Raw genomic sequence first — 12,993 nt, 5'->3', positions numbered from 1 at the left:
CATGTAAGCTGCAGCTGCTTTGGGTTGGAGAAAAGAGTAGATAGCCATCAAGCTGCTAAAGTCCAGGGTGGGCCAAATAGCTCAGAAAAATGTGACATTCATGTGAATCTGTTGAGAAATTAGGTTTGTTGCAATCCAGCCACACAGTTAGATTTATAGTTCTGCTGTGAAAGGTGCAAGTATTAAAACTGTGATAATGAAGAGTAAGACAGCTTCATCCAAAGCTGGGATTTTCCTTCCAAGCATGGGAAGATTGAGCAGTGATAAAGAAAACCATGTCTGAATAGCAGAGGAAAAAGGAAGCTGTGACCTGTTAGTTACTGTTAGTATTCCCTGCTGTTACACTCAGGGAATGCACAATATTCCCTGTGCCAAACCTTTCACCCCTCCAAGGACACTGCAACCAGGCAGGAAACCAGCAGCCTTCCCACCTGGCCTGGGCACTTGGAGGAATACCCCCAGTCGGTTCTGACTGAACAGACAAACACATCTGGTCTGCCACCTCTTACAGGAAAATGGTGCCTTCTGAAAACATGTGGACAGTGTTTTCCAAGTACTTCTTGTGCTCTCAGGTTACCTATTTGCCTGTGTGCTCCACACCTCACCACATACCAGTGACTTTAAAAAAATGCTGCTCTTCATTGTCATCACAGTGGCCACAAGTGAGCTTCAGTGACTGGGTATGCTAGTTCTCTTAATTCAGACAGCAGCCAATAACATTGTGTGCACCAATGTTTTTGACACAAAAACCCCAAACGCACAAAAACAAACAAATGAAAAAACAAAACAAACAAAAAACCACAGTCTAGGCAGAAACTATTCCATGAGGATAAGTGCTCAAAAAGTTATTGTGTCATAGAAAGGTGTCCAGGCCATTCTACCCCATAAAAATGCGTACAATAGACCATGACTTCAGACCTGAGTCTTGAGTCACCTGAGAACTTGAGTTCTCAAATGAATACTATGTAATTTTGTGTGTCATTTGCACTAACAATTTCGTTGTGGTGGACAAATCTGACTCCACTGAAAAAATCTATTTGCAGCAAAGGCACTAATTCAGTCAGGAATACCACTGTAGAGAAAACTTAGGTTTGCTGATAAAACCCTAAAATTAAATGTAAATGAATTGGTAAGCATATGATGGTTGTATTTCAGGTGATGGATAGATGCATGTCCTTTACTTAGTTTGGATTGATAGAAGCCAGGGGCTGGGCTGAACTCTGATGAGCAGAAACCTGGCCTTGTGCCATGGTGTGTATTGCAGCAGAGTGCAGTTTTGCACTGTGTTGAGGGTGAGGAAAGCTTAACATTAGTTAAACTTCTTAAAGCTTTCCAGCATTTAATCCTAGAATGAATATCAAAGGCAATATGAAAACACTAAACATTATTTTCCAGAGAGTGAATGGTTTCTTGGTGGGTTGTGTTTTTGCCATGTAGATGAATCTATTTTTTCTTTCTAGTCAATATATCACTTTCTGAAAGAACATCTGGAAATCATGGTTGAATGACTCCTTAGCTGTTTCTCTTATACCTTCACTGAGCATACCTTATGTTGTAGATGGTGGATGAGATACAATTTTCTGTAACTTGTGCAAGAGACATAAGTGTGTGCACAGCACCCCAGGGGGCAGTGTGAAAATGCACACAATCTCCTGCAGCACCGAGACAGAAAACCCAATGAGGGCAGCTTTGGGTAAAGGTTTTAAAAGGGTTGCTTTGTAAAGGGAAATTCCTGCTGATCAGGAGCAGGAACTGCAGCTGGTGTTGCTTCTGTGTTGTGGAAGTTGTTGCTACTTATGCTGTAGCTCCTGCAAAACTATGGCACTGTGCTTGGAGAACTTGCATCCTATACCTCACATCTCTTTCCAGTGCATGACTCTGATGTCAGCCGGCCAGAAAAGGACTAGTGAAGGATGGGGTTATGAGGTTACCCTGATGGATGTGCCTCTTACCCCAAGGGATCAAACTAGGTGAGACTCCTCTTAAGTCTTAAGGCCGAGTTTGTGATTGTCAAACTTGTACTGACTCATTTTTCTTTCTTTTTTTCTCCATAGGTTTTCCATCTTTACTGTCTGTAAGCATCAAAAACTGTGTGTACTGCTGTTCAGATTAGAAGGATTATACACAAGTCCCATACCCAGTCTTTTGAATTTGGAAAACATCCATAATGGAATTAAACAGAAAAAGAATATTTAAGCAGTGACAGAAATGCAAGAGAGAAGATTCTTCATGGATATTTTCCAAATGACTCTCTGGGAGATTCATTCTGATGTTGCAAATTCCCTATGAATGTACCATTTGCTACAGAATTCAGTTTTTCCATGGCACAGAAAAATAAGTGGCCTTGCTGTAAAAATAAAACTAAGTGATTCTGATGTGGGCATGATGTCTATAATATCAGGATTTAAATTTAACATAGTACATTTTACTCTGCTATTTATTATTGCCACTCTGTAGGATTTTGGCACATAGTTTACTCTCAGTGATTTACTTTATACATGTAGTTTAGTTCTGTATTGTGCCTGCTTTAACTCATAATTGAGAGTTAAAGCAAATGAACACGACTATATTAAAAGGATTCAGTTGAGAGATCAGAGAAAAGTAATGGAAGCAATGCTTACCTGGTAGTATTTTCTCTAATGTGCAATACAATGCAGGACTTGTGGTTCACTAAATCACTTTCCATCATATTCCTGGATAGCTGGGGAGGTCTCAGATAATAGCGTTGGTTGGCCAATGTGACACAAATCCACAAGAAGGGCTACAAGAAAGATCCAGGGAACTACAGGCATCTCAGTAGGGACCCACAAGTATCATTGAGTCCAACTCTTTTCACAGAACTAGATGACCTATTTTGTGAATGTGGGAAAGGCTTTGGATGTCGTCTACCTTGACTTCACCTAAGCCTTTCACACCATCTCCTGACAGCATTCTCCTGGAAAAGCTGGCAGCCATGGCTTGAACCGGTGCACTCTTCATCAGGTTAAGAACTGGCTGCACAGCTTGGTCCAGAGAGTGGTGGTGAATGGTGCTGCATCCAGTTGGTAGCTGCTCACTAGTGGTGCTCCCCAGGGATCAGTATTGAGCCCAGTAGTATTTAACATCTTTATTCATGGTCTGAATGAGGGGATTGAATCTACCATTAGCAAATTTGTGGATGAAATCAAACTGGGGGAGAGTACAGATCTGCTGGAGAACAGGAAGGCTCTGCAGAGGGATCTGGACAGGCTGGATTGATGTGCAAAGGCCAAATGTGTGAGGTTCAATAAGGCCAGGTGCTGGGTCCTGCCCTTGGGTCACAACAACGCCATGCAGATATACAGGCTGGAGGAGGAGTGCCTGAAAAGTGGCTCAGCAGAAAGGTGGGGATTGGGGGGCTGGTCAGCAGCAGCTGACCATGAACCAATGTGTGACCAGGTAGCTAAGAAGGCCAGCAGCATCCTGGCCTATATCTGAAATTATGTGGTGAGCAGGAACAGGGAAATGATTCTTCCATTGTCCATGACACTGGTGAGGCCACAGCTTGAGTTCTATGTCCAGTTCTGGGCCCCTCAGTTTAGGAAGGATTTTTATACCAAATGGTGGTTCTAAATGAAACAAACCTCAAGAATGTAGCAAATAATGAAATCATCAGTTCCCACATCAGATATCTTACTGCAAAAAGGAGTGTGGATCAAAATGAAGAACTAATAGCTATGTTAAAGAATGAGTGAGAATTGAATTTGGGGAGTGGTGATTTCAGTAGCCACTGACTAGTGTGGGTATTGTGGGTCCCCCCGGGCATTGAAACACCTGAGTGTTACCTGTTTGAGTATTCCAGAATCAAAAACTCAGTAGATCTTGGGGAAAAAAGTCTACAGGATAGTGTAGTACTGACCAGAAGTAAAATGACATGGAGGAGCTTAAATACCAGACCTCTGTAATATGTTTTGTGTTCAAAGCGCCCTGCAAATCTGGCATGTCTGATTTGGAAATCAATAGTTCTTTGCCTTAATCACTTCAGTAACATAGAGTAATTACAAGCTATTACTTCTGAAGGAACATTAAAAATATCAAAGCAATAAAGGAAGCGTGAAATAAGCAAACACTAAAGAAAAGCAGCCATTCTTATTTACTTATTAGTTATCTAGCTCTTCAGGGAACACCTGCTATTCAGAATTACCCGCTGATTTTTTCTTTTCAGTTACATTTTGTAATGTGTTTTGTTTTTAGGGGAAACCATAGACTGAACTGAAAGGAAACAAATATGCAACTGTATGCTTTTGAGCCAGAAATTAAACTTTTTCTAAAGGAATTTCTAGAAGAGGCACTTCTAGAAATTCTGAAGACCTGGGTGAAGAAATGAATACAGAAACAAGTTAGTGGCAGAATAATCAGACAGCAGAATTAAAGTGCCCCTCAATACTTATGTTTCAGACCTTTGAAAAAAGATGGAGGCTTAAATGATTCAATACATGAGAAAGTGTTTATCCTTTATAGAGACAATTTTACAGAGTGTTCTATGTCTTTTATTTCATAAACTTTGGCAAACTCAAGATTTTTCCATTTTGCAGTGAACTAACCAATGGTTGATTGGATCAGTCAGATGGAACAATGAGAGAGCACAAGGTAAAATAATGAATAACGAAATGGTTTGAATAGGAAGAAGGTTTAATTTTGAATGGTTACTTCCCTGTCCTTGTAACACAAAGCAAATATTTGAAGATGTTTAATTGTAGCAAACTGCTAAATAATATCCAAAGAGCTCTTCATCTACCATGCTGTCAGACTGTGGAAGTCATTGTCCAAGAAGTTGTTAAAGATCAGAACACATCAAGATTAAAATAGTTTAAAACACTTTATGTTTGATATATTTGGGCAGACCTCATGTATGAAATATGCCTTATAATGCTTCCCTCTCCTCAGTCATTTACTGGAGTTGCTCTAAAAAGACCAGGCACCTGGCAGACCAAATTAAACATATCTGCTTTGTCTCTACAGGCTGAAAAAGAGGTAAGAATTAAAGGATCAGAAACTATAATGATTGGAACAGGAGATATTTGGGGGATCCCAATTCTCAGTAGCCTCATGCTATTTATAAAATTGTTTCTTTAACTTTATGCAATTTTCCTGTCAGACCTCTGATTAGTGTAATCATCATTTTCTGCACCTTTCTGATTTTTTTCAGGTCCTTTGTAAGTGCAAGTTATTTGATTTTGATACCACTTTGTAGGCATGATTTGGTATAATGTCTTTAGTATTTCACTCCATCTGCTGGAATTATCCTCTCTTCTTTCATTAGTACGTAAAATCATATTCACCACTGCCTGTGAATGAGATTGCAGGAAGAGATTTGATAGAATTTTGGCAGGAAAGCCATCACTAGTATAGTCCTGGGTACATTAAGGACAATGTTATTCCATGTGCATAGAGCTAACCAACTTCATCTGCCTGCAAAGCTACTATATCAGATCCATAAAGAAGGAATGAACAGAGACTAGAGTTTAAAATTTACTTGTTTTGCCCTGTTTACTGTTACCCAGGGAGAGTCTGAATTTCCTTGGAAGTTGCTGATGACTTCTCTAGTAAACTTCAACTTTAGTCTTTATTTCAGTACTCAAGACTGGAAATATAATAAGAAAGATCCATCAAGCCGGAACTCCAAGCAATTTGTAAGCGCAGACTTCACAGTTCAGAATGACTGCCCATGTAGCAGTAATTTTTTTTTTTTTTGGGACAGAGACGGTGGGTGAGACAAAGATTACAGAGTTGAACTACCCCTTGCCAGCTTATAACAATACAAAAATAACCTGCATTATTGTTGTTTCCGCACCTATTGGCAATCAAAGAACCACTTGGAGTTCTTCCAGACACCATTTTTTGCCCTTAGATTCATCATCTCCCCACAGTCCTAAATGATATGATGTTTTGGAATAATCCAAGAGAAATAATCCAAGAGAAAGAGGTCAATTTTACAAAAGGATTTAGTTTCCCTCATGTAGGGGTTTTTAAAAGTACTTAAATCAATGGTCAGTCACCAAATAGTGACCAAAAATTTCTTTTTACACAACTGTGACTGAACTTGTGAGCAAAAAGTTGTAGGGATAACCAAAGCCTTGTAAAGGATGTCAATTTGATTTGATGAGAACATGGTTGAGTTCTCATGCCTAAAAGGCAGAATTTCCTACTTGTGCCCAACAATACACCAGCTCTCAGTTTCACTGGTAGAGGTGGATCCAAAGCTACAAGGACTAAAAGGAGGGCTTGCCCAGCCACAACTGGGGGTGACCTGGGCAGGAACTGTTAGCAATAATGATCAGATGTGCATGACTGTCAATCTCAAATGCTTCTGTGCTAAATGGACCCTCCCATGATAACTCAGGGATCATAACACTTTGATGACTGCAGGGTGCAATCTCCTTCCAGGCATGATAACTCCATCTCCTATCATGAACATCTCTCATTTTCTGATAATCCTGCTCTAGGTGGGATTTCCAAGCTAATGGCTGTCCAGCACCTCTTTTTTATTCTCAGCAGAAAAAGCCTCCCACCCCTTCCCTGGCAGTCCAGGATTAAAAGCAACACTTTAGTCTTTGCCGATACTACTCCAAACAGGGATTTTGGGTTAAGAGCCTCTTGTTGTTAACACAGGTAGATCTTAAAACCTTCCACAAGACTCAGTGTAAGCTTTAAGTGTGATTATGGGGTCTGCACCCCGCAACAACAGAAAGAAGTAGAGGAAAAGAAGAAAGGAAAGCAAGCAGGTCAAAACCCAAAACCAGGGTTCCTGTCATCATTAAACTTAAGGACATGCAACAATCCTCCTCATTTCACTTGTATGAGAAAGTGAAGTGGTCTCTCAGACACACTTGCATGGTCTTTCACACTCCTGTTTTCCGAACACTGTCAGAGACATCTATCTTTAGTCATCCTTCTTTAAATTCCTTTAATTTGATAATTTTATATATTTGGAAATTAGTGTGCATGTGCCCTTTGTCAGAATAATTCCTGGTTAGTACAGCCCCATGTGATGAAAAAAGGAGTTGCTGAATTAGCAAGTGAGCAAAAATATGGTTCTTAATTTATTTTTATTATAAATAATTTTATAATAAAAATAAAATGCATTTATTTATTTATAATACCAACAACTGGCTTTAAGCAGCCCTATAACAAATGATTTATGCTTGTACACTCATGTTCCCATGTTTTAGTTTCTGTCAGGTTAGATTCTGAATTTATGCATATTATGTTCCTTGTGTTTTTCTCATTGATAATTTGGCTATTAGTCTATGCAATTTCTACCCTCAGTCCTAGAGATCCCAAAGTATAGGCACCTTTTGATCTAATTTCCCCAAATTAGTTTCCATTTTGCCCTTTCTCTGAGTGTACATGTGGCCTTTAGTCACATGGAAAAGACATATGTGTAACTCATGAGTTTATGAAGCTGCATTGGGGTGCTTGCACTCAGAAGGGTAGGAGAAAAACCTACCAATGTCATGAGTAGCAAATACTACCTTCTCTTAGATTAAAAAGTCTGTGGCAAAAGGGAAGGAAATGTCATCCCCATATGTGCCACCGCTGAAGCAGTCAGCAAAATTCACGTAGGTGAGATGTGGGCTAGCAACGCTCCTAGCTGGCCAAAAGAGAATCAGGGTAAGTGTGAATAAAATAGACTTTGATACCATGATGGTCTTTGCTGGATAATTTTAAAAGTCAACTCAGGGCTGGAAAAGAACTCCTGTCTTTACATTTTTGATAAAGGACATAATATGACTCTTTTCTTCTTCATAAATTTTCTTAGGACTTTTTACTACAATAAATTCTCAGAGTATTGTATTTTATTAAATTAGTGAGCATCTGAGGTTTTAACATAGTCATTGTTCAGACTTATGCATCCCAGTTAAGTATTCACTACTTTCACTACCTCTGGGAATATTTGCTGTTCACCTTCTGTAGGGTTGCAGAAAGAAGTCCTTAATACATACTCAAGAAATCTTTGTATTGCTTACCTTTGAGAGTATAAAAATATACTACTATTTGTAGGATCTTTCTCAAAAGATTTCAGATGTCTTAAAAGGAGAAGGGCTCCCTCTTTCAATATTCTTACTGCAATATAAGCACTCTTTCAACATTTCAGGGCGATTTCAGTGTGTCTGGCCTAGGGACATAGTTCATGCTCCGTGGATTTCACTTAAACTCAGCCAAAGAAGTTCTGATTTTGTAGCATGAAAACTGATAAAGCCACCTCTATTTGAAAATACTCTGCCTAGATGAAAAGGATATGTTTCCACAGTTAACAGGTACTGAATTAGAGCAGTGCAGCCTAGTGAAGCACACCAACCCAGGACCCATGCAAAGATGCACAGGTCATACTCTCTAATTCCCTGCATAAAGCTTTACATCCTTGTATCACATGCCCTGAGCCCAGATAAACTTGCACAAACAGAAATTCACAGAGTGTAAATCGTATTTGCTGCCTCGTTTGCTATCGCCACTTTTACAGTTCCAAAGAGCAAAAATTCAAGCAATAAGTCCCTGTTTGAACTTCCTGGTAAAGGCACTCTGCAGATTCTAAAGGGCAAATCCAGAATCTGAATTTATATTGAGAGTTACAGGTTTTTGAACTTCTTCATATCAGAGAAGAAAGACAGCATCTCAAAGAAAGATATGGATTCAGATCTACTTGTAGGTTTGCATTCTAAAGAATAATGTTAAATGTAACTCACAGAAAAAGAGACATGACTAATTAAATTGCAAATTATATAAACAGGCGAGAGAATGCTATTAGCATTTAATCTCTGATAATCTATGACCAGATATCTTCAGAATACTATTAATCAGCGCAACTGTGCAAAAGGAAGACCTTCAAATCTGTCAGGCAGCTGTCCCTGGACACCTTATAAGTGCCTTGCAGATAACAGGCAATCATTCATAGTATAGCCCTGATCATTATCTCAAATACTTCAGAAATTATAGAATGATTAAAACAGTGAAAAATCCCATTACTCATTTCACTGACTCCCACTTGTCTAATTGTTGCCTCCACCTCTGAACTTTAGGCCTGCATGTTAAATTTCCCTTGCTCTGGTTAGCATTTATCCTCTCTTCACTTGGGTTTAAAATTTTTCTGTAGGCTAGCAATGATTTTTCTAAACTGAGAAATACAGGTACCCTTTGGAGGCAGTCATCATGACTGCTGCTAAGAGAAATTTTTTGATAGGCAGCACTTCATTCTCTTTTTCAGGAATTAAGTGGGTGATGCTATATTTCCAACTGTAAAAGCTTTTTAATCTAGCAGAGAAAGAACAAAATATATGACACCAAGCTGCTGAATTTAAACTGGAATTGAGAAACACTTCATATAAACGCCCACTCATGCAGATGCTATGCTTCCAAAGACAGAATAATATCATTACATCCCCTATGCCTACAGTTGGACTGCTTGCTGAATTTTTTACTTTCTCAATGGCTCACTCCAGTTGCGTAAAAAGCAGAATTTTCCTAAGTACAAGTGTAGTGGTTTTTACACAATGCAATTGTGTAGAGAGTTCTCTTCCAGCTTGAAAGCACTAGAAATTCCTCCTCAGCTTGCTGTTATTTCAGTCCTTGTCCAGGGCCCTCATTATATCTTCTAATAAATCTGTAACTAGAAGCCCAATACTAGAGTGACATGTTTAAGCATAGGATGTGAAACATTGAGTGTGAACAACTTAATAATTCGAGTTCAGATGTATTACAAAAATGTGCCTTTTTTTTGGGAGGACATGGTGGAGTGTCGGTTTGGGGAGATAGAAGGCTGCTTTGTCTCAGCAAGCCTGCATGACACATTCTCAGTTTACAGTACTCTGGTCATAAAAACTATCATTAATAGTGCATGCTGATTTAAAAATAATGAAGCCTGATAAGTAGAAGAGTTACACCACCAGCTGTAGCACTAGTACTTGTAGCCCCAGCAACACCTTCGGGATTATTTGATTTGTACTCAATATAAATCCTTTTTTTCTGGCATTAGAGGGTTCTGTGCTTTTTGGTGTACACTTACACCAAAAAAGCAAATCAACACAAGTAAGAAAAACACATCTACCAAAATATTAATTTTATTTTTCTAATACACAGCCCAATCATCATGTGCAAGTTTTTACAGCCTTTGTTTCTGCCAAACACTGCAATTCTAAGGGAACTACCACATGCGAGCGCTGCTGGGCCAACTTCTTCAGTGAGGTCAGCAGAGTCCTCACTGACAACTCCTTCAAATGACCTCAGTTTATTGTAATATGGAGGAAAAAATGAATGAACTAAAAATAGTAATGGAGGTGAAAGGGAGTTGAAGGAAAAGAAGGCATACCAAAAATTTTGTGCTTTTGACACAGAGCTTTTTGGTTACTCACAAACAGATGCATGATAGAAAAAGATGCTACACTTGGATTTGTCCAGGTGCTCTGACTGGATGAGACATTCTGCTTTGCAGCATCTGCTAGCAAGCAAGGGAAATAAAGTCCCAAGTGCTGATATAGGTGATGAAATGTATTGTTTTTAATAATGTAATTAAATAATAGGAATCATGTATTGAATAATGCTAAGGTTAAAAGTTTTATCCAGCCATCTTGTGGTTGAATGAATTGTTTTATCTCTGGAACAGTCATTATTCTAATTGATGAAATTATGAGTGTTAGTGTTTCATGTAATAAATGTTCCAACATGATGGATTATGAACATGAATTCATTCTCATCTTCACCAGGGATGTTTCTGTAAGCTCAGCTGATGTAATTTAGATCTGACTAAGAATTCTGACTCCAGAATAGGAAAGGAAGGGACAATGTGATGAAATATGTCCAAATTTCCCAATTTAAAGACAAGAATTGTTGATATTTGTAGGATTATGTTTTAACTTAGAGTTTCCTTGTATATATTAGCCTAGTAAAACCAATGAAGATTCAATTGCCAGTTCTCCTCAGAAAGTATATTAATTTGGGTTTAGAATTCTATTTACAGCTGACACTGATATGAACACTATCAAGTTAAAATCTTGAAGGACTAGAACATATGAAAGTTTGCCCCTTTTTTCCCAGTGGTATCAGTTGCTCACATAAAAGGCTTTACTTTCCATGGGGAAGCCCCTCACAGAGAATCACAAATTAGTCATATAATTAAAGTGAAACAGCAATGCGCTCTAAAGAAATAATTTAGGCCACACCAAACTAATCTGCAGTTTTGGAAGGGAGGGTTCCAGAAAAGCTTCTGTGGTTTTTAGAGTAGTCATGCATACATTTCAGGAGATTTCAATGAAGTTTATTGACAAAAGGAATGGGACATCAACTGCTGTACAATTTATATGATATTTTCAAACTTTGCTGCATGCATGTTTGCTAGAACAAAAGATTACATTATGGGATTATTTTCTTTCCAGAAAAGAGGCCAACAGTATTCTATAACTGAAACTGAGGAGTGTATCTTCAGTACTTTAAACCAAAGAGGTCTGGGAAAGGCAAGAGATCAGGATGGGGATATTTTCCCAAGTCTCTATTATGTATGACCATGTCTTTCATGACCAAACATCTTTTCACCCTCCTGTTAAAATGTTGTATTTATACGACTCCTTTGCTTGCTACCGCAGTCATTTATATAGATGCATTCAAGAGACCCTTTGGGTCATTGTAAGTTGGCTTTACTGTGTGCTCTGTCTCCTGCCTGCTTTGTCCTTTGTAAACTGTGACCATTTGACCACTCTGAGATAAAGTCAATCATTAGTCCTTTATCACCCTTTCTACATTAGAGAAAAGCATAACAGTATCATCATCTGGATGTTTGAACATTGATAATAAAGCTCTGACCAGCAGCAGTGGGCACGATTTGTCAAAGAATTGCTGATGTATTTTATTCTTGGTTTTCAGTTAGTAAAGCATGTAGACTTGCAAGTTGTTAAACTTGGAAGAATGGATTAGTGTGTGCTAATATTCAAGGCCAGTAAACAAAAATTGTACTTATCTTTTAGGTTTGAGCTGGTGTTCCAGCGGTGATGTATATCAGGTCATAGGAACTGTCTTGTGCATTAGAAAGTACAGCATTTCTTGTATAAACTTTTCCTCTTACTGTGCTGTGGCTACTTCCCATCATATCACATTAACTGGACTCCAAATTTTAGGATTGAAACTCTGCCATGATGAGACCTCAATAAATCTATCTAATTTTCCTTTGAGTTAATATTGAATTAGTGTCTTTCTATACTAAATCGTTTTAAAGCACTGGGATGTTAAATTATTAAATATTCTGAGCATTAGAAAGCCACTACAAAAGTAGTGGGCCAGCTATTTGCATGTATACTGATAGTATTATTACTTTGAATTGTTTTGATCACTCAGTTTCTCAGATAATCAAAATATGCATTCAAGATTGACAGATTTTGACTGCACACTATCTAGGACTAAAGAATTTATGAAGTATGTCCCCTTTATATTCTTAAGTATTTCAATATTTTTTTGACTAGACTGGTAAATAGGTTTTAAAGTTAATAGATTTTAATGAGGGAGGGTTTAAACCTTCAGCATAGACTAATATATTTCTATAAATAGCTAGAGGATAATGTTATATTTTTTCTAAAGTTCCTCTTTCAAATTATCACCATCAATTATATTTATTTTATGAAATTTTGGAAAAATATAGATTTTTCTCCTCACAAGTATTTTTGTGGGTATCTGTCAAAGAAAAAAGTTGTTAAATTACAGATGAAATTATCCATTTAATATTTTGACAGTTGTAGCCTCCTCAGGCCCTTATCTTTAAGCCTTAAACTAGTTCAGTAGCATATAGTTTACTTAGTGATTTTGATGTTGACTAGATTGCAAATTTTTCTGTCCAGATCCTGCATTTATTTGGAGATGTCTTTATTACTGTCTTGATTATTGATCCATTATGGTGGGAAGAAAAATAAACCAGAGAACACTACATGATGCCCTGTGCAGAGATATTATTACAGCATCACCACTCACCGCTTTGCAAAGTGGCATCTTGAATAT

General features: G+C 38.1%; 1 protein-coding gene and 1 long non-coding RNA gene across 2 annotated transcripts in view; one reads left to right on the top strand and one right to left on the bottom strand.

The window, feature by feature from the left end:
• Positions 1 to 2,368, top strand: part of LOC113459839 (uncharacterized) — a 74,194-nt gene extending 71,826 nt beyond the window's left edge. The window contains exon 4 of the long non-coding RNA XR_012578139.1: positions 2,055 to 2,368. This is a non-coding gene — a long non-coding RNA (uncharacterized LOC113459839). The remainder of the gene's footprint in view (positions 1 to 2,054) is intronic.
• The window catches only part of C9orf72 (C9orf72-SMCR8 complex subunit), a 238,783-nt gene that overhangs the window by 87,224 nt on the left and 138,566 nt on the right, over positions 1 to 12,993 (bottom strand). The window lies entirely within an intron of this gene.

This window comes from Zonotrichia albicollis, chromosome Z, assembly GCF_047830755.1.
Source record: "Zonotrichia albicollis isolate bZonAlb1 chromosome Z, bZonAlb1.hap1, whole genome shotgun sequence".
NCBI lineage: Eukaryota > Metazoa > Chordata > Aves > Passeriformes > Passerellidae > Zonotrichia > Zonotrichia albicollis.
Note: the sequence above shows the minus strand (reverse complement) of the source record. Positions and strands in the feature narration are given on the sequence as shown.